Raw genomic sequence first — 25,444 nt, forward strand, 5'->3', positions numbered from 1 at the left:
CAAACTTGAGCTCTGTTCAGAGCTGAGCAGGCTTTGACTGCCCTAATCTGCAGTGTAAATCTGCAGCCACTGACTGTCTAGTCTCTGTCTGGGTTCCATGCTCTCAGACAAAAGCTCCGTACACCTTGCCCACTAACAAAGGGGTCGATGCCACTCTTCGCTAATTGAAGCGGACAAGGCTTGCTGATGGGGCCTTTTTGAGCAATTGAACTTGGTGAATGCTTCTTCAGGATCTGATGAAACACGGACAGTTGATTTGACTGCAAAAGCAGACTCCAGCAGGCACTCAGAGGAACTGATGATCAAAATTGGTCCCATATTCAGGGAATAAAATATGTAGTTGAATGCTTTTAATAAAAAAAAGACTGCACACCAAATGAATAATGTAAATAAAAACACAATTTGTCACGACTTATTTAAGTGAGAAGCTGGTCAAACTCAGTAGACATTATCAATAAAACTACAAAACATCAACATTAGTCTAGTCCTGAAATAAATGACAAAATACTTACTCTGTTGTAGAGAGATGAGAAATGATTCTGCTAGTTCATCAAATGATTAATCTCAGCCTCCCTTTGAAATAAGTTTGTGCCTAATAGTTGTTAACCACAAAATACTATTTTTCTTTTTAATGACTGGTCTTGTTTCAATTTGTGTGTACTAAAGCGCCACGCCACTATGCTTTTAATTATGTTGCCACTAGGGGGAGACAAATATACTCTATCTGCCATGTGCCTTGTGCTGCTTTACTTATCTTTCTTTTTTTTACATGACCTATTTGTATATTTGTACTTTATATTTTATTATCTGTATTTAATTTTCTACTTTTAGTGTCATCTGTATGTACCAAGTGTCTGAGAGTAACGCAATTTCAATTATCTGTGTGTATGTACTGTACCTGGAAGAATTGGCAATAAAGCAGACTTGACTTGATTTAAAAAATAATCTTTGCTGGAAATAACTGCCCAGTTAATAACTCAAACAAATGTGCTTCAGTAAAAACAGTTGTTAAAATCTGTATGTAACATTTTATTATTATTATTATTTTTTTTTTTTTTTACAATTTTCCATTTGGTTCTGTACATGTATTTACTTACTTAGTTACTTATCAATATCAAAATGTACTCGTAAATTGATTAAAACATTTGAAAGACGTGCATCCGCAAATATGGCACAGCACAAGGTTTCCTCGGAAGTTTGTCCCTCACGCCAACCTGTACACTTTGTTTTCATAGCAACTACGGGGGCGCGAATGTACAAACATGAGGTAAACAGAGAAACAGGTGCTTGGCTTCAAATAAAGGCAGAGTCAGAAAGACGGTGTGTTTATAAATACTTATGATACGCTTTTCTGTATTAATCATTAGTATTTTATACCGTTGCTATGACGTTGATATAGTTTGGTTCATTGGCAAATTTTCGCCTCTACTGTAACGTTAGATTCGCGCACAAAAAGCTGATGAAATGAAACCTAACGTTACATCCTTCTGAAAATGATTCCGAGTCAGACGATGTAAGTGGCTTTTATATTCATTAAGTATTAATTTCGCATCTACTTTTTTTTTTTTTTTTACAGTTCAGCCTACTTTTCAACATTTGTTTTTCAGACCACTTTATTATAAAAAGCTTTTTTTTTGTACAGTTGCAACATTATTTAAACTGAATATTATATATATCCCACTTTTTTTGAAATTATAATAACATAAACTGATAATTCAAGTAGTCCATCCAAAAATATGAATGTTTACTTAATAACGTACTTGTCAGTGCAGCACTATCACTTCTGTTTTCAGAAAAGCTGCATGAAGAAGATGACTCTGTATTCACATATGCTGAAGCTTCAAGAAAGTGAGAGAATGCCTTTGAACAATTAATCTTTGAACATGTTGAAGAGAAGGGTAAGAAGGCATTTAAAAAAATAAAACTGATTGAAAGTCTTAATTAAAATGATCTAAATTGTTTATTGGGGGCATTGTATATTTTCTCCCGTTATGTTTACTTATAGACTTCTCAAGCCAGAACCTGTCTCACTTTCATCACAAATGATAATCCTACTAATGAGCCAGCTTCAGATTTCATAGACGACCCCATAAAGTGGAAAGAGCAAGTGAGTCATGAGTCATGGTTATTTGTTTGTGGTTAAATGGAAATGGGATTGTTATACCATCTGAGTCATAACAGAGGAAGGGAGAAGTATCTGTGTTTTGTCCTTTTATTATTTTAACCTTTTTAACTTTGAAAATTTTAACCTTTAATTCAGTTATATGATATATGAGTTGGTGTATTATGTAAAAAAAAATAGAACATATAAAAATTATATAATTTGTTGAACGTATAATGTGAGGAATATTTTTTCAAAGTTTAAAATAAAACAAAATTTATTGGAGAACAGTTTACTAAAAAATACTATTTCAATCTTGAGTCAGTAATTAGTTTACTAGCAGAGTGAAATTTGTTACCCTACACCAGTAAAGTAAATTCTACACCATTTTTTCCCCAATGTGTACTGTATATTTGTGTAAATAATGTGTATCTAAGTAAAATTATTATAATAAAAAACGTTATTCGATTTTAACCTTATTCTTTTATAACCTTATACTATATACCACCTCACAAATATCTACTGAAGTAAGTGTTTCAGTCAATATTTTTTGGTTAATTTCAAACGTTACGAGGAAAAACAGGCTTTTGAGGAGGTTCAGGAAGGGAGGACAATGAGAATCCAGAAACTTCATTGCACAGCAGCAACAAAGATTCAAGCTGCTCTCAGAGGAACATTAGGAGCAAAGCAGAGCGTAGGAAAAAGAAAGAGGAAGAGAAGAAGGAATGGGAGAAGTTGAAGAAGGAGAGAGAACAGAATAGAAACAGGACTGAGGAAGAAGAGCACGCTCAGAGGGAGAAGATGGAGAGATGCAGCACCAGAGATGGACACAAGGGGGCTTCAAAATACTACAGCTGTTGAGCTTGAGGACCATAAACCATAAAGCCAAGAATCATCCAGTTCAAAAAAAGATGCCCAAGAAAAAGAAGAATACCCAGCTTACCCCCCGTCTGTGGACACTATTCCCAAAACAGTAGCTTGGAGCTCTTTCAAACAGGTAGAAATTAAACTTGAAAGCCCATTTTATGTCTATGACATGTTAATGCTGGCTTTATTGTAATTGTCTTGTATAAAATCAGGTTATGACAGTGATGCTGGAAGACCTACCAGGATGTAGCCTGTCCACACCGTCCGAATGTAACAATCTGCAGGCTTTGACCGTAAGACGCTGCGGCCTCACTTCTTTGGATGTATTGAACCAGTGTGCTTAGATCAAATTTATTCATGTACAAATAAGAAACAAACTATCCAGTGCAGTCTGCATTATTTTCAAACTTCCTTGTCAAATGATCCATTATGCTTGATATACAGTTACACTACCATTAAAAAGTTCAGATTAATTATTTATTTTTAAACTTTTATACTCACCAAGGTTGCATTTACTGTATTTGATTCAAATATTATAAAATTATTACACTTATATTATTACAAATGAAATAACTGTTAGGGGAAAGTTTAATTTTTATAGAAGCCATTATTCCAGTCTTCTGTGTCACATGATTCTTCAGAAATCCTTCTTATACACTGATTTTGTGCTTGAGAATTTTTTGATAAATAGAAGGTTTAAAGAGCAGTATTTATTTAAAATATAAATAATTTGTTGATTGTAGAGGTTTGGCCAACCTTCAGGTTTTTCTTTCTAGGCAGGAACCAACTAATGAACATTCCTGGTCTTGATGGAGCTGAAAACCTGCAAATTCTTCAGCTCTCACACAACAACATCTCTCACATAAGTGAGTATCTTCATTAGAAGTGTTCATTAACTTTTATGTATTTTGCATTGGTAGGACTCAAGAAAGAGATGCTGATAGTTGGTCAGTTGAAGATATCTGGATCTCCCGTGTGACAGAATTAGTATCTAATGCTCAACATTGTCATTATCCAGAAGAGGGCACCATTGTTCCAGTTTGGTGTCTTCGAATGGCCTTTTGCCCTCACTCTGCTCTTAAAATATGTCTAGATGTGTCTCATTTCTAAGAAAATGGCCTCATATTGAATAAATATGAATAAATGTATCATAAAGAAAAGGATAAATGCAGTTTAAAGGTATTTGCTGTCAGTGTAAGATGATGTCCTGCCACTGCTGCCTTTTTATATTAGATTATCCTTTGGCTGGTATTAGATATTGTCACCATGGTCTAGAATTATCCTCATTCACTCCGTCTACACCAGCATTGACTAAATTATATATCTTTGCTTTCTTAGGTGGTTTAGGACCCCTGAAAATGCTTCTGCGATTATCATTGGGCCATAACCAGCTGCTCAGCACAGGAGGTTTGAACGAAATGTTTACCTTTCTCCATCTGGACTGTTCGTACAACCATCTAAGCCATGTTGAGGGTTTGAAGAATTGTGCTCTGCTTAACAACAAGTTGAAAGATGAGATCATGACTTATCATGTCTTCAGCAGTGATCTCAATATCACTCAATAATCACAATTTTCCATTACTTTGGTATTTGAGAACGGTTTATGTTCTTATTCTAATTAGCCCGACTGAAATCATAGACTTTTCACCACTTTTAAAAATTTATTTAGGAACATATTTCCTATCCCAGTGTCCAGAAAATGTGTAACTTGACTGTGCTCATTACATGATACCAAAAAAAAAAAAAAAAAAAATCCTCATCGGTTAGACTGCAATCCTGGGCTGCCATCACTTTAATTGAATTATCATTATCTGTTTTGCTTATCGTTTAGATATTAGTCATGTTCATGATGAGCCATGAGTTTCCACCCATTTCAGCTCATGGGACATTCATGGTTGGAACAGAAAGAATGACTTCCTGTGTGATCATCTGGTCAAGAAGGAATTGTTGTTGCTTTTATTTCCGGGCCTGTCCCGCAGAACCAAGTTCTTCTGAGGGACCTGTACTTGGATGACAATCTTCTATCCTCTGTTGATGATCTGGAATCCTATTGGCTGCCTTTGCTCCAGAACTTCTCTATGTCCCATAAAAGGTAGGCCTCAATGCAGAATAGCTGTCTCTCAAAACCTAGTGAGCTGCCTACCTAGGGCATCGTACTGCAGGTGTTTTCTAGGCTAGCAGCTCACAGTGTTTTGAGTCTCTTCCTATTCGTTTTGTGAACTTAACACTGTCTTACAGTTTAATTCTACTAAAGCACAGAAGTCTTAAGACTTTGTTTAAATACAGTAAGTTCTTAAGTAAAATGTAATATAAAAACCTACAATTATACAGTGCTAAGATATTTTATTGTTTCAAATGAGGGTTCACTTTCCCCTCAGTGTAACTCATTTAATTCCACTCTTGGACCTGGTGTCTCTGAGGATGCCAGTCACAACTGTCTGTCAGGTGAGCTTATGAAGTAGGGTGGGTCAACTTGACCATGCATCTTTTGTTTTCGGCTGCTTGAAAGGGTCTTTATTCTTGAATATGGATGGATGATCATTGTGACAAACAAACAGTTCTTTAAAAAAAGACTTCTGTTCTCATATATCCATATCTCATATCATTCATCCTTAAAGGGATAGTTCACCCCAAAATAAAAAAATCATTTACTCCCCTGTATTACCTATATGCTGTTATGTATTTTTTTTTCCTTTTCATTACACATAACTATTATTAAACTTCAGATGACCTCAGAAGATGACTAGTGTAAGTCAAATAGACACTTTATATTGTTTTTATATGAAATAGAGCTGTATAGATTCTGCATGTCATTTTCATAAATAGAATCATAAATATTTTTCAAAATTAAATCTTTGTGGTCCACTGAAAAAATATAAACAATCAAATTTTAACTGGCATGAATGACATGAGTCAATAATGACTTATTAATAATGAATTATTGTACTGTTCCTTAAAGTACCATCGACAATAACAGTCTTTGTGTTTATTAGTATTTTCATAGTCGAATCGGAATTTTCGAATCTTGCCGATATTCGACGGATAGTTGAATCATATGTTTGGGGTGGGGCAAAATACATTAACATGAGTCAAGTGAGATATTCGACTAACATAATTACTGATGTTAACACACAGGGAAAATGTGTAACAAACACCATGCAGATATATATGGGGTAAATAATGTTGTATGTTTTGATGAACAGATTGCTAACACTTAACTTCGGCGAAACCATAACAATTAACAAATTTTTTTTTTTCTACAATAGTGTTCTTATTCTAACGTTAGCCTAAAACGTTTGCCAGTTAATGTTCTGCATTCTGTTTTGAGCTGCGGGCGCTGAACATGACCAGTAGATTGATGCATTTGATAGCAAGTTTTTAATCAGTGGGATTCAACTCATAATTTTATATAGAATATGCTTCGTTATTTATACAACATAACGTTAATATTAAGACTCAAAGGCTATTTGCAAAAAGGGCCCGAATGCACATAAACATATCTGCGGGGATCTGAATAGCAACTCATAGTATTTGAGTATCTTCAATTAAGACCAGGGGTGCGTTTCCCAAAAGCATTTAGATAACTATGGTCATTAGTTCCATCAAAGACAACAATATATGCAAGACGGGCCAGTCGTATAGTATTGAATGGGGGAAAATGCTACGCTCAATATGGCTGCTTAATCGCAGGAAGCCCCCCGCCTTCTGAATGAAAGAGCCAATCGCTAACCAGTAAAATAAGCGCATCATTGCAGCTGCCCTTAGAAGCGTCCTGGTTGCTACAGAAACAGTCAGCATTCTGAGATGAGCGCTTAGGACTGCGCATGCACACTGGCTAATCTAGCCTGAAAAAATAAGCTTTTTATAAAGTTATTTGAGCAAAATAAACTACATTTATGACACAGTTGTTGTCAGTTTTAATTGGTGATTTCAAATATGAAATTTAATCTTAAGCTTAGTGAACAGTTTGGGAGAATGTAATGTTTCTCCATACAAAGTTATAGGATCTGCGCTTGTACCGTATGCCCGAGAGTCGTTTCAAAGATGGCCGCAGAGTGACACGATTTGCCTCAAAGGGACTTTGGTTCCATTGAACTCCATTGGTAACGATGGAACTTGAGACCTAATTTGCAGAGTAAATTGCAACGTTTCTCTAAGAATCTCTGTTCTGACTCCCTTTTAGATTTACAGAACATGTGTCTGAATCTCCAGAAATGCACCAGCCTTCAAAAATTTAACCTGACTGGTAACCCACTACAGCTGGAAAGCAACTGGAGGTAGGTGTGACCCAAGGACCCAGTTAAGTACCTTTTACATTGACAGTTAAGTTCATTTTTCAGTTTCTTACTGGCACGAAGTTAAATTCCGGAGTATTTTTGTTGTTGAGAGTGAATATTAGTATATAAAGGAAATTAGGTTCCTCCTTTTATAATGGAGAGCTTTATTTTGGATTGGGCAGAAGCTGTCATGTGTGCATTCCAGCAAAAGTCACAAAGCATTTCATAATTGTCCGAGAATGTGAAACTAATGTGAATGGGGACATTGGCTGGAAGTGCACCAGGCGTTTAAAGTAGAATAAACATTCCTTTTTACCGCTGAGCTTCCGGCCCATATCACTGCACCGGCCATTGTATCTGTGTCCGCTATTGGATTACCCAGTGACATCTGTACACATGTGGATTTAAGTGCTCGTAATTCTGAAAATATTTGCTCAGTGGGGAAATATTTTTTAAGCAAATGTGCTCCTAAAGTGCCAGCAGTTAAGTGGGTTTTTTTAATTTGCAAATTGTATGTTCTTATGTGCTAGAAAAAATGTGAGAGAGAAAGAATAGGAATATCAGGAAAATACAAACCCATGTTGGAATTAATTTCTCAAGAATTAATCCAGTCCATTCAGCCAACATGGAAAAAATAACATCATACATACCAAAGAGATTTCTTGACTGTCATGAGTTTATAGTTTAGAAGGCCTAAAAAGTTTAATGTTGGCAACACATTCGTTTTTCTGACAAAAATGTCTTACTAAATTGACTTGTGATATTTTTAGCTGTTTATTTTAATAGTAATTTTTTAAACTTTATTTTCCACATTTTGCATGTGGCTTTCAAAAAGAAGATTTTAGGTAAAATATATCTGTTTCTGTACATCTGTTTTATTCTGTAATGACGGATAGGAAGTTCACTCGAGTCTGGCTCAGAATTCCGCTGAACTTTGTCTAACCCTCAATGCCAACAACGGAATTAGACCCAGTGTTTTTCTCACTCTCCTCTGGTCCTTTCATCCCTGTCCAGTGATAACACAGCCTAAATTAAAGAACCGAAGGATATTTCAGAGAAATACACAGCGCACGAGTGTTCAGAGTCTGGGAGAGGAGACTTTAGCTAGATTATTCAAACTTCTGTAAGTTTCTTTTGTTTACAGGGAAGTTTTCATGAGTAATGAATGGAGTCAGTTCTTTTTTTTTTTGTAGCAATAGGAGCCTGGCTGCCGGACACAACATGGGCAAAAGTGTGTCACATGACCATGCCTCCAGTTTTGGCTTTTAGAAATGACCTCTTTGATCCTCTTTTATGTTAATATCAACTTGGATAGAATTTCCCAACACTTAATTATATTTCCTATCCAAGTGTATTTTTTTTTTACAATTAACTGAGTATTAATATACCACAACTGAAAAACTATTTTTGAACAAATACTGTCTTTAAAGTAAACAATAACAAAGAAAATTGTGTAAAAAGGTTTTATATTTTTTAAAATATTTTACACATGTAAAAGTATTCATTATGATAATAAATACAAAGAGATAAAAAAGCTACAATTTATGTAAAAATAATAATAAATGATAAAAAAAAAAAATTCTAATTAGTGACTGCAATAAACATTGAGCAATTTAATTGTTACTGAATATAACAGTCATTAACACTCATTGGTTCTTCAGTTGTACTTCTCTCAGCAGGGTTCAGCAAAGACTAGGCTACACCTGTGTTTTCTCATATGATTTTGCAAATTAATACACAGATCTAAAACAACAATAACACAGGCTCACTTGAGTGGCTGTCACATCTCTGAAATGAGGCCAGCAAACCCTTTTTCACTTCTAATCCAAGCCGAGTGTCATCATTGAGAAAGGCAGGCTCCGACTAAACCTCTTAGTCAATGCACAGGCGCTCTGTTGATTCTCCTGGGTCCAGAATGTCAAACTCATTAAATGTCTTCTCCCCGTTTCATAAGTGATTTCATCTGCTCAGTATAAATATTCTCCAATAGATAGCCCATGGAGACAGAGAGAGGGAGGGGCTGGAACTAAAGTTTACCCGTTACTTTTTTATGATTGCAATGGACCTTACATATTATTCTGAACAGCTAATTGTTTTGCAAAAGAAGCTATTTAAATTATAATTATTATTATTTTTTGTGTCTTTATATTTAATCTAGAATCTTTTTTATAAATAAACCCAAAAAAAAATGTAATCCCTTTTTTGCTTTTGTATACCTTTGCTTTAAAACTTTGTTATAGCTTTTTTTTTTTTACTTTATAAAATAAAACAGTCACTAACAATTAAATCAATAATTTCCAAGAGCTTTGAGCACAATGTGTGGTCATTTCACATTACATTTTCATCAGGTAAATCTTGTAAATGCCTGTTTTCCCTCAGGTCCTTGCTTTTGGAGACAGTGCCTGGCTTGATTAAGTTGAATAATGAGCAGACTGCTGCTGCTGCAGTGCCCCATAAATGTCCAGAACAGCAGTGGCGTTTCCAGGCCCTCTGTCAAGCACAACAAGAGTGACAAGATTCACTTCTCCAGCAGCAAAAGATGGAGATCAGGTAGACTAGCAGTTTCAGATTTTTTTAAAAGTATTTTCAAAAGTATTAATAAAGACCCAATTGCTGAAAATGTAAATAATGTAGTATATTATGCAAAATGCATGTGATATTTAGTTTATAGTTTAATAATTAAAATTATAGTTCCTGTAGCTCAATTGGTAGAGCACTGAGATATCAAGCAAGGTTGGGGGTTCGATTTCCTGGGAACACATGATAGGTAAAAATGTATAGCCTGAATGCACTGTAAGTCGCTTTGGATAAAAGCGTCTGCTGAATGCATAAATTTAATTTTAATTTAATTTTAATTATTAATCACTTTAATAGTAGGTAAATTAAAAACAAATCATAATTTATGCAGAGGATCTTTGCAGAAAATCTGAAAATCCAGGCCTTAAAAATATAAAGATTTAATTGTAATTATTTATTATAATAAATTTGTTTATGTATAAAATTACTTATCTTTTATATGTGGTATGACTGAGAGTTTAATTATTTTCACATTTTGTGGTATGTAGAAATGTATAATAAGTTCTTTGAGCCTGTTCATGCTGAATATAAAAAAAAATACAAATTATATATCCAATTCTTTCGATACAAAAGACCCCTCAGATGCTGCTGCAGACCACCAGCAAATACACCAGAACACTTGCCATGTTTCATGAAACATGATTGGCAGAAGTCTGTGTGTCCTGTGGTTCAAACCGAGGTCTCTTATGGCTTAGAGGACTTTAGAGATACCCCCTAACCCTTCCGCAGCACATTTTGCACAAAGGGTCTTTTGCACACCCGTCGGGACCACTGCAGCCGTTTAACATCTGACCTGACCCAGTGTCAGTCCCCAGCTTTGGCAAGGTGAAGACTGCCGTCTGACCGTCATACAATGGTAAACCAATACCACAGCAATAAAATGTAATCTATGCCACTGAATCATAAATGATGTTGTGTTACTGCAAAAGCTGCAAACGTTTTTCAAAATATCTTAAAAAAGAAAATCTTTCCCGGTTTTTCTCGGAGGTAATTTCAGATGTCAGTAAGTAGGGAAACTGTGTAACGTCTAGGATTGTATTTATTTGCCTTGGCTTGATTTTTATAGCTTGTAATAATGTTTGGCTTTCGGAATGTTCGTTGATGACTGTATATGCAATTTGACATTAATTTGTTTTAATGAGGTAATCAAATTAGCAATTTTGTTATACATCTTTGTCCTTGTACTGAATTTCAACATGTTTCGACAGTAGTTTTGTTTTCCAGAACAAATGTACATTGCATTTGACTCTTGCAAGGCTCTTTTTATGACTCTATTCTGGACAAAGTGTATGCTGGAGGGCTGCAAATGCCCCTTTAACCGTGTCAGAGGATTAGAATAGCAGGGACTCTATAGTGACAGAGCTGGTTTCTGATGTTGACAGCAAAGACAGGCTCAAGGGTCACGGGCAGGAGGGCTGAACTAGCCACGGCTAATAGAATAATTAGAATGGGATTGAGACACCTTTGTAGAGACTTCTTGAAAAACTTCATTATAAGCCAGTTACACATCTCGCAGGAAATGTTCTGATTTCTGTGGTAAAGGCTAGTTTAAATCCTCATCAATAAGACTTTACAATAAGGTTCCATTTGTTAAAATTAGTTAACTGCATTAGTAAACATGATCTAACATTGAAATATAATTCATCAAGCATATGCTAAATGTTAATTTGAAATTATTAAAATCATTAACTTTTTTTTATATTTAATGGAACGGAGTTAACATGAACTACTAAAGAACAGTACTTTTATCAATTGACGTTAAGATTAAGAAATACTTTAACAAATATATTGCTTATTGTTATTAATGCATTAACTAATGTTAACTAATGAGACCTTTAGGTAAGGTGTTACCAAGATTCTAATGAGCCTTTCAAACTTGCAATTTTACATTTAAAAAAATGCCACAGAATGAAAAAGAAAATGTTTTTAAAACAAGTTCTTTTAACTTGAACGGCACCTTTTTTTAATGGAGTGTCACGTGCAAGACGCTGCAAAAGACACAAGTCTATGTAAGAACGATGGCCAAACATGTCTGTCCAGCACATGTTTATATAGAAAGTTTATAAGCAGTGAAGTGGAATGCAAAAATGCTTTCTATGTGAATGGCTCCCGCTCCTAATATCTGAAATGTTGTGCTTTTTGTCTGCATTTTTTTGCACAGTTCTGCACCCTCACAAGATGACGCCCAGCTTCTTGCAATTGGCCACCAAGCAGACCTGCTCAGAATGGCAGTGGACCAGTGTTATGCCCATGAATATATCAAAAGCTGTTTTACAGAGGATTCTACACTGGCAGCAGCTGCTAACAGTAGTTCATGTACTTATTCTGAAGCATCTTTATCACAAAAAGACTTGAGATGTGTCTCCGGGATACAGCAGATTTGGCAGAAACACAAAAAGACTCAATTTTCTCAAGCTGACCTTGAGCTACGATCTGCTGACTGCATGCACACACAAAATATTTTTACTTTTACATTTAATTTCTGTATGTAGTAAACATCTCCCATGATTTGAAGGTACATTTAATTTTAGCTAAAGGTAATCGAAATAAAGCTCATCTCTAAATCATTCGGTGGACATTACACCCCTGCTGGGTCTCTCTCCAGATGTTTTAACGCAGATGAATCATCCAAGGCATGAGTTCAGTGACATTCATTTAGTCTCTCATGACTTTTGTGAGTCATCAGATAAAATTGTATTCTCTGCTATCACTCAGAGCGGCAGCTGTGGCGATCCAGCGATGTTGGCGGAGGAGATGCGTATTGCAGAGACGTGAGGGCCTCCCAGGCTTAATTGAAAAAACTAACACAAAATCACATTTTGATAAGGTGGAAGATACCTGCATTGGGGGGCCTGAGAGAGAACGTGCTGCTGTTGTTATTCAGGTGAGACTCATTTTTTTGCTCCTTTCACAAAAAAACTAATCCTCTGTTCACTTTGGTTTTGATCAAGGATTGTTTGATATATCTCTGAAAATGTATTTTCCATGCCTCCTTTTATGAATGCAATAAATAACTTGAATAAAATTAAATCATCTTCATTACACCTATTACTGCCAAGGGCTTGTTTTTAGTCATCAGGTAACGTTAGTGCTTTTGAAAACAGGCTATTTCTTTCACATGTAACTTCTAAGGGATATTTTCTCTCTCTCTATGTGTTTAATGAGTCTCCAAGGACTCGAACCGAAAGAAAAAAAATGATTAATCAGATTCCAACGTGTCGCTGGAGTGGGAGCGCTAGGGTTCTGATCCGTTAAGTCTTTTTTTCCCCACGGGGAATACGCAGATTTAAAGGCATCCCGGTGTTACAATTGTCTTATAAAGCCAAAGTCACCGAAAGTTCAAACTGCAGACCATGGGGCAATTAAACAGAGGTTAACATGTTTTATCTTCCTAATGGGATAACACACAATATTTATGCTTGCATGTGATTCATGGCTGTGTGTGTTGCCCCTGTGGGCTGCATGGAGGGGCTGCTTTCTGCGGAAAAAGCTGGCCTGTGCTCTAGCTGCTGCTCAGATCACAGAAAGCGATGAGGACTTAGAAGAGGTGGACATGGACGAATTCATTTTTGATGAGGTATGAGCAGATGCTTGGTGTTCCTGCCATTACGGTGAAGTCGGTAGACAGATAGCCTGGGCCGTTGTGCTGACAGTCCTTAAACTAGCGCTCAGAACCGTGAGGCGGTCGGCTGTCAGCTGTGATTAGGTATTGAAAAAGAGCAGTCAATGAGCGGGAAAGAGGGGAAGGAAAACGTTGTTTCTTTGTCTTATGTCACCTGCTATTTTCTGCCCATTTGCATCACGTTTACTCAACTTAACATTGGCTTAACCTACACATTACGCTAAGTGAGCTCATCTGTGTAGCTTATTAGGCGATTCATTATAGTGTATTACGATGTCATGTTAAATTGATCTGTATTATTGGTCTACATCAAACAATTCTGGAGGTTTTCATGTGTTGGCTCTCCAATTTCTGCATGTCACGACTTCGGGGGGAAAAAAAATCTGTTTTGAAGTGGATACATTCTCAAGTGTTTGTCACACACAGGAAACCAGTTCAGTGCTTTTAGCTTAATGTGATCTGCTACTTGCTTTGAAGGAATAATGAAAACATCAAGATGCACTTAATCAGCTGTAGAATCACATCACATGGCATTTTGGAATGGTGCAGTCCGTGTTCAGCTCTTGGGTTTTGTTTGTGTCCTGTTGTGAATAGAAAGCAGTGGAGAAAGCCTGGATAACCTTGGATTCCAAAGCCTTACCGGCCAAGATGATGCCATTTTCAGAACAGCTGCCATTGCCAAAGGTAACAGCCCTACGGACCCTCCTTCTGTCTGTGGGCCAGGACAATCAGAGTCTCTCTGGGTGATTAAGTGCCGAATTTATTGCCTCCAAAAACACAATTACTTTCTAGGCTGCCTCAAACTTCCTTCTCGTCAGCAGATGTCATTTTTCAGCCCGGTGCTTTTTCTCCTGCGGTTTCTTTTCTTTAGGGAGAGCTGGCCATTTCTATCACGGTAGCGGCACTGTGATGTGATGCAGCTGCTGCTGTGGAAATGTAGAGATTGTTGAATGCACTTTGATGTTCTACAACCAGGCAGCATGAATATTATTTATCTTTAAAAAAAAAAAAAGCACGTCTTTGTATTAGAAACTGCATACTTATGCTATTTTTTTATTTTACTGTCTTCATGTTTCTTAGTCCTTTCACTTTGGTTCCACAATTTTAATCAAATTTATTAGGAAATCATTTTTCCATAATGATAATGATAAATCATAAATTCCACATAAAAAAAACTGTTTTTAGACCAGTGTAGTTACTCTTGTTAACTTCTGTTTCAGGGGAATCACTAATGAGTCCACTGCCCTTCTCATGCTGAAGAGAGCCGACAAAATGAAAGGTAAGAAGCAAAAGAGGTTATTCGGTTAGCATATTTATATGTGACCCTGGACCACAAAATCAGTCCTAAGTCGCTGGGGTATATTTTTAGCAATAGCCAAAAAAAAAAACCCATCTTCTTTTATGCCAAAAATCATTAGTATATCAAGTAAAGATCATGTTCCATGAAGATATTTAGTAAATTTAGTAAATATATTATACATTTTTGATCAGTAATATGCATTGCTAAGAACTTCATTTGGACAACTTCAAAGGCGATCTTCTCAGTATTTTGATTTTTTTTGCACCCTCAGATTCCAGATTTTCAAATAGTTGTATCTCGGCCAAACATTTTCCGATCCTAATAAACCATACATCAATGCAAAGCTTATTTATTCAGCTTTTATGTAATGTATAAATCTCAATTTCCAAAAATGGACACTTAAGACTTGTTTTGTGGTCCAGGGTCACATATATCAATTTATCCATCTTATGAGTTATACTTAAAATCATTCAACTTTTAAATCAATAGACCATTTATTGGGTCCTAGATCAGTGCATCTCTATCAGGGGGCCAGGGCCCACTAGGGGCCTCAGCAAACTTCTTAGGGGGCCTCAAGATGACTTAAATGATTCAAAACACACAAAAAAAACAAGCATTAGAATCACCTAAAACATTTTAATAAAATAGATTTTTTTTTCACTCCCTCAACAGCTGTTATCTTTAATCCTTATCCAGGAAATCACAAACAACTGGAAAAGGCCTTTGAATATTGTTGTGAACAGTGGAGGTCTTGGAGTCAAAAAGGCTAAGAACCACTGTCTGTGATACAATATATTGTATTAGCATGTAAAGATACAGTGGATAATACTAATATAATATTTAGTCATGTTAAAAGCATTACCTCTAAAAAGGCTGCTATCAATCTGTACTGACACAAAGACACTTCTAAGAAAATTAATTTCTTAATATAATACATTATAATTATAATACATAATCATATATATATATATATATATATATATATATATATATATATATATATATATATACACACATACGTGTACTTAATAGTGTACAATGTTTTATTTTTTTGGGTGAACTATCCATTTAATGAAACAATGCCAATTTTTTTTTTTTTAATTTTTCCCTCTCTTCGTCTTTGGTAAACAGTCATGCCACACTAGCATGGAGCTTGTGATTCCATGAGAAGCTTAATCTGCCATAACATCAACCAGCTCCACCCTTCTCCATGCCTTGTCATGTTCGATTGGCCTGTCTGCAAACATTCTTACATATATTCCATCGTGCTTTGAGGTCCAAGGGCCCAGAACCAGCTTCATTACTAGGAGCTAGGAAAACATCAGTGCTCGTAAGTTCAATGGGGCGTGAGTCTGAGAAGAATCCCAGACAAGGTAGTGCTGGCCCTGGTCTGGATCCTCCAGGGTTGGCCTGAAGCTGGCTTTGATCAAGGTCAGGAGTGCGTGACTCTAATGCCACAAATCCAATCATGGCCCCATGAAATGAGGGCCTGTGTCAAACTCTCAGAGCCACTGCTCCACTGGTCCTTTGGTCTCGTAATGGAAAATGAAGCTTTGGTTTCTGTCAGTTCTCTGTTTGCGGTTGTCTGCTCGATGAATCCTGCGTTCTTATGAGCTCATTTGTGACTGTGTTCCTGTCTGCGTTATGTGTTCTAGACCCAAATCCACTTCTGGCCCTGTTCAGTAGCTACGGTAACTAGTATGTTTCCACAAAAACTAAAAGGCGAACACGTCCTACTTTCAAGGACAACTTTAATTCATGCATATATGCACCACAAATCAAACAAATTACTATATACATCTAAAATATATATTTGTATGAATTAATTGAGTTACTATATGAATAAGTTAAATTGCTATACAAACTAGTTTATTCACCTATAAATCTGTTGTTGCTACAATATGAAACAACTGAATCTCTGTACTCTATGAATCAATTGATTTACTATTCAAATGAGTCACTATATAAATTAAAAGAATATGTTTCTCAGTTTACATAATATCAGATGCCATTTTGTAGGATAAATTCCATGATCAGTGTATCCACACAGAAAATTCCAACAAATGTCTTTTTACTTTAAACACCCAAATGAACTACTTATTTAAGTGTGGGATGTTGGGACACAACTAATATTTAAATGAATGAATTGATTCACTATATGAATCAGTTGAATCATTATTCACTTTCGAAATATGAATCATTTTTTCGGCACTATATGAGTCAATTTATTCACCATATGGATCTAGTTTTCACTATTTGAATAAAAGAATTCACCATTTGAATCAGTTGAATAGTACCCAGTACTAATCAAATGATTCACCATTCAAATACATTTATTCCTTGTATAAATAAAAGTGATTCTCCATATAAATCAATTGATTAGTTATAGGAAATAAGTTGTTATATAATATACAAGTCAACAATTGATGGAGTTTGCATAATTTCCTGAATTCTAAGAGAACTGATCCATTTTCATTATTCCCCACGGGCTGGATCCATCCAGTCATTTGGGACACGCTTGGATCTACCTTGCGTGTAATACACGAAAACATACACATCACCCGATTAAATTGAATGCACATGATGGGATCGTAAATAGCTAGCTATTAGGTTGTTTGGGATGGTGGAGAATAAACAAGATGATTGTATTTCAGGAGACTTTGTAGCGGACCTGAAGTGTGAAATTGAGTTAAGTACAGAGGAGGTAGGGCACTTAGGGGTTCCAGACTGAGAGAGAGAGAGAGCGCCGTCTGCAGCCCTAGTGCCACCCGAGGGGGGTTGGCTTTCAGCACAATGCTACCGAGGCAGGGTCGAGCGTAAGAGATAAGGCATAGATGAAGGGTCACGTTAAAGAGCAGGGCAAATAAATGAAAATATATACTCTATACATGCAAACTATTGCTTTCTTTCTTTACTTTTTTTTGTTGTTGTTCCGACTCCTCCGCCAGTCCCGTGGCGTATGTAAGCTGATACCCATTTTCAAGTGGGTTACTTCATGTCCAGCACATCCACAAAAGAGAGCTCAGATAAAATAAACACAAGTGAGGCGGATATCTCGGAAAGAATCTGTCACGGCTTCAGGGGGCTAATCACCTCCAGAAGGGGGCTTGGAGCGCTCGGCTGAAATGTAAGCCCCTGCTGGGGGAGAGCAGGGGAGCGGCGGCCAGCCTGTAGCCTGAGGCTTGGGGCCGTCCTTAATGGGGTTGGTGCCTTCCGCAGGTCAGCATAGGGGAAGAGCAGGTAGCCTTACCCAACCCCAAAGCCAGGACACACAGTTTCACCATGCCCTGCTTATTTTGGTTTAAGCATCTTTAATAGTAAGAAATGCAATCATTTGACACTTTTTTATTTTTTTTGTCAAATGCAGTAAAGTTGCTTTGCATTAACCTGCAAGTTTTCGCTGCTCTCCTGTGTTTGATTTGCACCATGTGTCATTTATTTCCAGTCTCCTGTATCTGCTGGGCTTGGCACTGTATCACTTCTCAAGTAGATGATGCTTTTGGTTTGAGTGGATTCCTTTGCATGGAAATCACAGAAGAGAGTGAGATTTTGTGGAAAATAATACTTTAGATCAGTTGAAAGAGATTAACTGAAATGCAATGTCTTACTAAGGTCATATATATATATATATATATATATATATATATATATATATATATATATATATATATATATATATATATATATATATATATATATCGGCAATCACCTTAAAAATGACTAATTATTATTGGTGTGTTTTTCACTTTAGTCAAATAAAATATTCAGATTTTATGTTATTTGAATTTCTGCACCAGTGCAACCAAGGATTTATAGGTTCTCAAAATCTCACATTAAGATTTATCGGATTGTTTCAATATCTTCAACAAATTACTAATTATTCTATTTTTTTGTGTGTTTTTATGCACTTAAGTAATAAGAAATTAACGTTATCAGAGATCATTTTAATGATCAGTTCTTAAATGTAAAAAGTTCAAATAAAACAGGTTCTCAAAATCTCACATTAAGATTTATCAGATTTCCTTCCATTCCTAATTATTCTGTTTGTGTGTGTATGTTTGTGCACTTTAGTAAAAGAAAATAAAATAATCAGATGATTTTTAAAACATCAGTACTTAAATTAAAAAGATTTTCTAAACAAATTACTAATTCCCTTTTTTCCACTGTATTAAAGGAAAACATCAATTCTTAAATTTAGAAAGTTCAGATGAACGTTGTTTTTTTTGCTTTTCTGCACCAGTGCAACTACGGATTTGTTTCTCAAAATCTCATATTAAGATTTATAAGATTGCCTCCATTTCGCAAAGATTTATCAGATTTCTTCCATTTCGGTGCACTTTTTGATTGCTTCAGATTGATGTTATTGACAAACTTCATGCATACATACGAACCTTTCTGTAGCGTGTGTTCGTGTGTGTGTGTTGACCGCTGGTTGACCGCCTGTGGTCTGCTCTCTGGAGGTGAAGGTTTGACCCAGGGTAAAGGAAAGTGGGAGACAGAACCTCACGATAAAAGACCTGACCTCCCTCTTTGAGTCTGCTCGGAGAACTCCCAAACAATCAAAGCCCCATGGGTATGTCTCATAGTCACACAAACACACACACACACACTCAAGAATCCCCCACATGCACATCTTGTGCATAGCCTATGCGTGTGTGCATGGAGTGACTTCATTGCAATGAAACAATTTAGGCATTTTGGACGCCAAATTCCAGTTTAGTAAGTCAGACCCAAAAATAGTTGGAAAGTCTGTGGAAGCATTTTTTATAGACATAACATGAGATGCGAGATATATATATATATATATATATATATATATATATATATATATATATATATATATATATATATATATATATATATATGCATCAAAATATAATCTATATTTTAAATACTTCTTTTATAGGAGAGGGCAGTTGTTATCTTGGTTTTATCAGGATTGACTTTGTGTTATTGCCTAGTATCCATATCAAGGAAGAGCAGGATTTCTGAAAATACCTGCACAGTATCCTTAAGGAAATCACTTTGAGCCACTCACCCCCAGCAGTTTGGTTCTGTCATCCTGACCCTCGTTCGTGAAAGAGCTGATTCTCTAACTCCTGTCACTGCCATAGCAGCACCACACAGCCTAATGTACTTAAGAGCCCTTCTAACAGCCGTGACTCCTGGCCCCCCAATGTCCTGAGGGTGGGATAGATGGGGGGGAAGCTGGTTTGACAGCTACTGGATGCTGCATGAGTTTCTATCATATAACATCTGTGGTTAACTCTAGAGGTCCTTCCCTTAAATCTGTGTGTTTGCTGCATAACACACAACTTCGACCCTGTTTTTCTTGCAACTTTTCAGCAAATAGTAATACTTATTGAACCATGAACCTTTCAATGCACACTTTTTATGAACTCAGCTAACAGTTTTATGATTGTTGACATCAAATTGTATTAAATCTATCAAGTGCTATATATGCTATAAATTAACTATTAATATAAATAATGTTATTCTATTCTTATTCTAATACTTATTTTACATACAGTGGCCCCAATGGTAGTTCGACACAGTCTCACTTTAATGTATATGAATATTATTGCATTTGACAACATCAAACTAGTTTCCATTTATTTTAAAGAAAATTAGCAGAAGCACCCTGTTCAAATAAAAATGACTGTAGGGCCAGTTGGTTAAAAAATGACTAAACGACATTATGTGTTTTCAGTGTCCTCTTGGTTGTATATTTTGTTATAGAATGCAATATAATTCATACATTTTATGTGTTCATACTTAAGTGTCCAAATAGTTGTATTAAATCTATTCTTTTTATTTGTTTATTGCATTTGCTAAAGTGTATGAAAAAGCTTCAAAATCATGTCTGTTCAAAGTGCAAACATACTGTTAATGCTGAATAATTGTTTAACTTGTGGACTTTTCATCAGGAATAAATGTAGATTGCTATTTTTCCGTTTTCTTGTTCAGCCCTTAGGGAGGAGTTAATCACTTGACATTTTTAGTGGATTTTCAATTAACCCATGACAACTGTAACCCATAAACCTTGTCTGCGCTTTACTTTTTTGGCAAAACCATGAAAATTACTTAAATAAATGGCTCATTAGTTCCAGCACTTGGCTGTCAGAAGTCGTTATCAATTCATGTTAGTTTGTAACAAGAACATGTTTATTTTGAATTAGGGCTTTTTTGGTGACAGGTATTGATACTGTCCATAAATCTCCCTACTTCCTACATACTTCATTTAGTTTTTTTTCTTTTTTCTCGCTCAGAAGGCATAAATATACAGCACAGAATTTCCCATAACAACTGTCGTTTGCATTTGCTATCCACCACGCAGACTTGTTTCTTCTGCTTTTTATTTATCACAAAACTACTTCTTTTTTGATTAACTTATCAGGAGTTGTCTGGCAAACAACCCCTTTCAACATGTTTATTTCTGTAAATATTTAAATGGATATGTCAGAAGAAAAAATGGTTTTGGATGCTTTTCTTCTTGTTTCATGTCAAATGCAGTTCACCAAGCAGTGAATGAGGTTCACAAATTACCGAAAGCAGAGGAAAAACAATCTTAAGGAGAGAACTTACCAGTGGCTCCACACACAAGCAGTTCAACCCGACACAGACTCCGCAGGCACGGGACGGTGAGACACACTACTCTGAACTATATTCTTCTGAAAAATATACACAGATGGAAGATAAGTTATTAACAGTTCACAATGGTGATCAGTTATAGTGGTCTCACATGTTGTGAATGTGCTGTGGTGTAAATTGTGTTAGAGGTAATCTATTCAAAGTGACTTTTTAGGGATCATTTCCTCCCTGATATTGGCCAGGATATTCTTACTGGTGGGAGGGTGCAGCTTGTGGTAAGAGCTATTATTTTTGATCATTTATTATACTAAAATCTGCACATTAACATGCCACTGTTCACTTTTTTACAAGTACTGTTGGATTCTGTGCTAATTAATTTTGAATTTAAATTTAAAGTAAATACTTTTAGAAATTACTAACAATTGCTGCTCTTTTCAGCCCTGTAAATATTTGTTTACAGGAGTGTAAATTGTTAAAATGTAAGTAAGTTGAGTAAAATGTTCGTGTGTTCTATTTTCTTCTATATACTACCATTCTTATAGTTTGGAATAATTATTTATTTTAATGTTGAATGATTTCTGAAGAATAATTTGATACTGAAGAATGGAGTAATGGAAGCTGAAAATTCTAAATTGTTTTTAAATTAAATAATACAGTATATTTCACAACATTACTGTTTTTACTGTATTTTTTATTAAATAAATGCAGCCTTGGTTAGCACAAGGGGCTTTTCTCACTAACATAAAAAAAATCTTAATAATTCCAAACATTTGACCATATTTTGCCATTTAAATACAAGTTATAAAGTATGCAAACGGCCCATTAACATTAGAAACATCTGTTCCTGCACTGTTGATAATACCACACAAGCAAAAGAGCATGTTTTTTGAAAGCAGTCAAAACTCCCTTCTCCACTTCTGTTATGAATACACACAGCACACCATTGGATACATTTTTTTGTTTCTATATCTCTTTTTTGGCGCCAGCTTTTGGGTTCTACTCAGAGTATCATCTCCGTATGATTTATCCCGGTAATAATTTCTGAAATGTTAAGGGATGGGATTAATTAAGGTGGAATTTTAAAACACTGCAGACTTCACACAATGATGTGAAGTTAAATCATATGGGTCAGGTGCCAAATCAAATACTGCGCACAAAGTGCAGTGGGTGTGACGTGAAGCACATGATGGAAACTGACATGACTGTACACATCATCTGGCTCACTTGATAACCCATTACAACCTCACACAAATCCGATTTCAAATAGTCGAAAGCTACATCAACAAGCACTTTTGTTATTTATATATATATATATATATATATATATATATATATATATATATATATATATATATTAATGCAGAGTTGTAATTTTGTTCCACCTTATTAAAAAGTGAATGCATGATAAACATTTTTCTTGGATACTTCTGGTTAATTCAAGCATTTTTGAGAATGTGTATGTGTATAATTGCCTATGTCTGCGTGTGTCATCTTTGCAGACAGATGCCGGGGTCAGTGAGGGGACGGGGGTGGGGGATCTCTCTTTCAGCAGGAAACGGACAGCGAGAGACCTCTTGACAGCTCACTGATTAAGTGCGAGCTCTGTCACACACACTATACCACTCAGGACTCACCCTGACAAAGATACCACTGACGGACACAAGCAGGTCTCAGCGCTTTTAACACAGTCATGACGCACTGTGAAGGCTTTTCACTGTCTGTCCTAATGAAGCTAAATTGGATTCTGATGATGATTTGAAAATGAAATCCACGAGGCTGCTGACAGCCTGACTGACTGAATGACTGACTGGCTGTCTGAATGACAAACTCAATCAAGCCTTTCACATAGAGGTATTTATAGGCGATTTATTGGAGAGAGGGCTGATTCTACAGATCAAAGAGAACTGAAAAGATTTACTTCTAGATAATTCACTTTACAGTTTACATGCAAATATCACTACTCATTTTCTGAAAAGAACGCTTTATTCCCGTCGTGAATTAATCTGTTTATCAGCTAACATAAAACAAATTTTCCCAGCTCCTCATAGGCCTCTTGTCATTTGAATTAAATCATCGTGAGTCATTAGGTCATGAGCACAAAGTTGACATGCTTAGTACGATGTTCAATTACAGTAAGGACTCTATAAATACTTCTTAGGTTTAATGCAACAAGATACCCTCTACTTACTGGGGCCGAGCCATAAAGAGCAGTTTAGGAAGCCATAAACGTTTTCATTATGTGTAGAGGAAATCTCCTGGTGCCTCATTTTTTGCCCTCTTTCAAAGGTAACGGAAGCAAAATGGCTGAAAACAATTTGTTTGGTCACAGCGGTTAAGTGAATGTGTGGCCATTTTATTAAATATCAGCCCACAGAACACGGGCAACAACATGTGTCTCTTTGAATGTAAATGTCCAGGGTTTGAAGTGCGATTAATATCCATCAAGAGCAGATGTCTGCTTTTTTCAACTTGAATCGGCAAAGGCAAGGAACAAATGAAGACAAATGTTGTAAAAACTAAAATGTGTGTTAGCTAAACAATTACTACATTTGTAAAATGTGTTAAATTTCTTAAGAACCAGGGATCAGAAGAGTTACTTGGCTTTGAATCTTTGAAATAAAAATAATGGATCATTTTTTAATTCTAAAAACATATTGTGTTTTAGAGTTATGTGCAGGAAGATAAGTGGTGCACGGTAGCCTCCCGAATCGATGAAGTTTTCCTTGCTGTTTCATTTTACCACATATGACTTCTTGCCGAGCGCAGCCATGGGTTCTACACGTGGAACGCATCAGCTAGAGAAAAAAGCTTGCTTTGTTTTATGTATTTGAAAGAACTGTGTTTGTTGGAAACTCCATAAATGTCAGTCAAAGTCTTATCAGGTGTATTAGCATTATTGAAGGTATTTTTATTTATTTATAAAGTTACCTTTGTCGCCACAGAAACAGAAGTGCCATCACCTACAAGAGTCAATTCAGCTCTGATCCGAAATGAAAGCATCTCGTTTGGGGACAACTCAGTACTATACAGTGGAGGCTGGAGTGGAGGAAAGAAGAGAGCCAAATTGAACAAGTAAAAAGATAACTACATCAGCTTGTGTTTGTTGCACTGAGATAATATTGATTCTGTTTGTTCTTTTGTTTTCGCCCTTCGTATTTGCGTCCATGTATATATTTAGAGTGTGATGGATGTCTTGTTGATGTAAGCCCTTAACAAGACTTACAATGCCCATTTGATCTCCGCTGAAATTCTTTGCAGCTGCTGTTTTTACTAAAATCCAGCTTCCTCTCCTGCAAATGAATTAGAAGCAATGGATGAGATCTAGCCCAAATATCTGCAGGCAGTCACAGGATATGTATTGCTTTCAAGTATCACTCCATTTAACATGAGCACTGCGAGCCATGGACTTGGTGGAAACCATTTACAAATGACATGCTTAATATGCAGACAATGACAGGCAATAGAAACCAGCTCGTTCCTGTTTTAATTTACTTTAGAGGTTTTTTTTTTCTTTCTTTATACTGGGAATTTGTGTTGTTCTTAAAGCTAAAAATAAGACAATACACATTTAATGAAAGCAATATATCAAAGATCACTGTCAATAAATGATTTGCTATACACACAGTTCTGACTCAAACACCTATGGTATAATCTCATAAAAAGTGGCAGAAAAATAAGTAAAAAGAAATGCATACATCAGAGTTAAAAGTGTTTTCTTTAGTGTTAGTGTCAGATAAGGATATCTTTGTTTGTGTGTTTTACTTTGGATTTCAAAAAGCTGAGTGTTCAAAACAGTCATTGGAAAAGAACATTCTGGCATTTTTATGGCTATAGAAATGGTAAAATATTTTAAAGGGATGCCTTATTACTGGGAGTTTTGGCATCATGTTTGGGCAGACGGCCCATAGGTCTCGTACTTAAGAGACACTGGCTGACTGCTGTGGTATTTGTCTTGTTGAATTATATACACATAAATATACATTAAATACTGTAGGCATAAAACTAGGTTACACTATATGACTATGAGTAACTGTGCAACTATGTGTGTGTGTGTGTGTATATGTATACAGTATATATTATATACTTAAACTCTCAGAAAAAAGGTACAA

The 25,444-nt window shown here is 35.9% G+C and overlaps 1 pseudogene; it reads left to right on the plus strand.

Annotated features, from left to right (window-relative positions):
- The first annotated feature begins 1,227 nt into the window (after positions 1-1,227).
- Positions 1,228-25,322, plus strand: LOC113118290 (leucine-rich repeat and IQ domain-containing protein 1-like; annotated as a pseudogene).
- The last annotated feature ends 122 nt before the right edge of the window (positions 25,323-25,444 follow it).

Source organism: Carassius auratus, chromosome 18, assembly GCF_003368295.1.
Source record: "Carassius auratus strain Wakin chromosome 18, ASM336829v1, whole genome shotgun sequence".
Classification (NCBI taxonomy): Eukaryota; Metazoa; Chordata; class Actinopteri; order Cypriniformes; family Cyprinidae; genus Carassius; species Carassius auratus.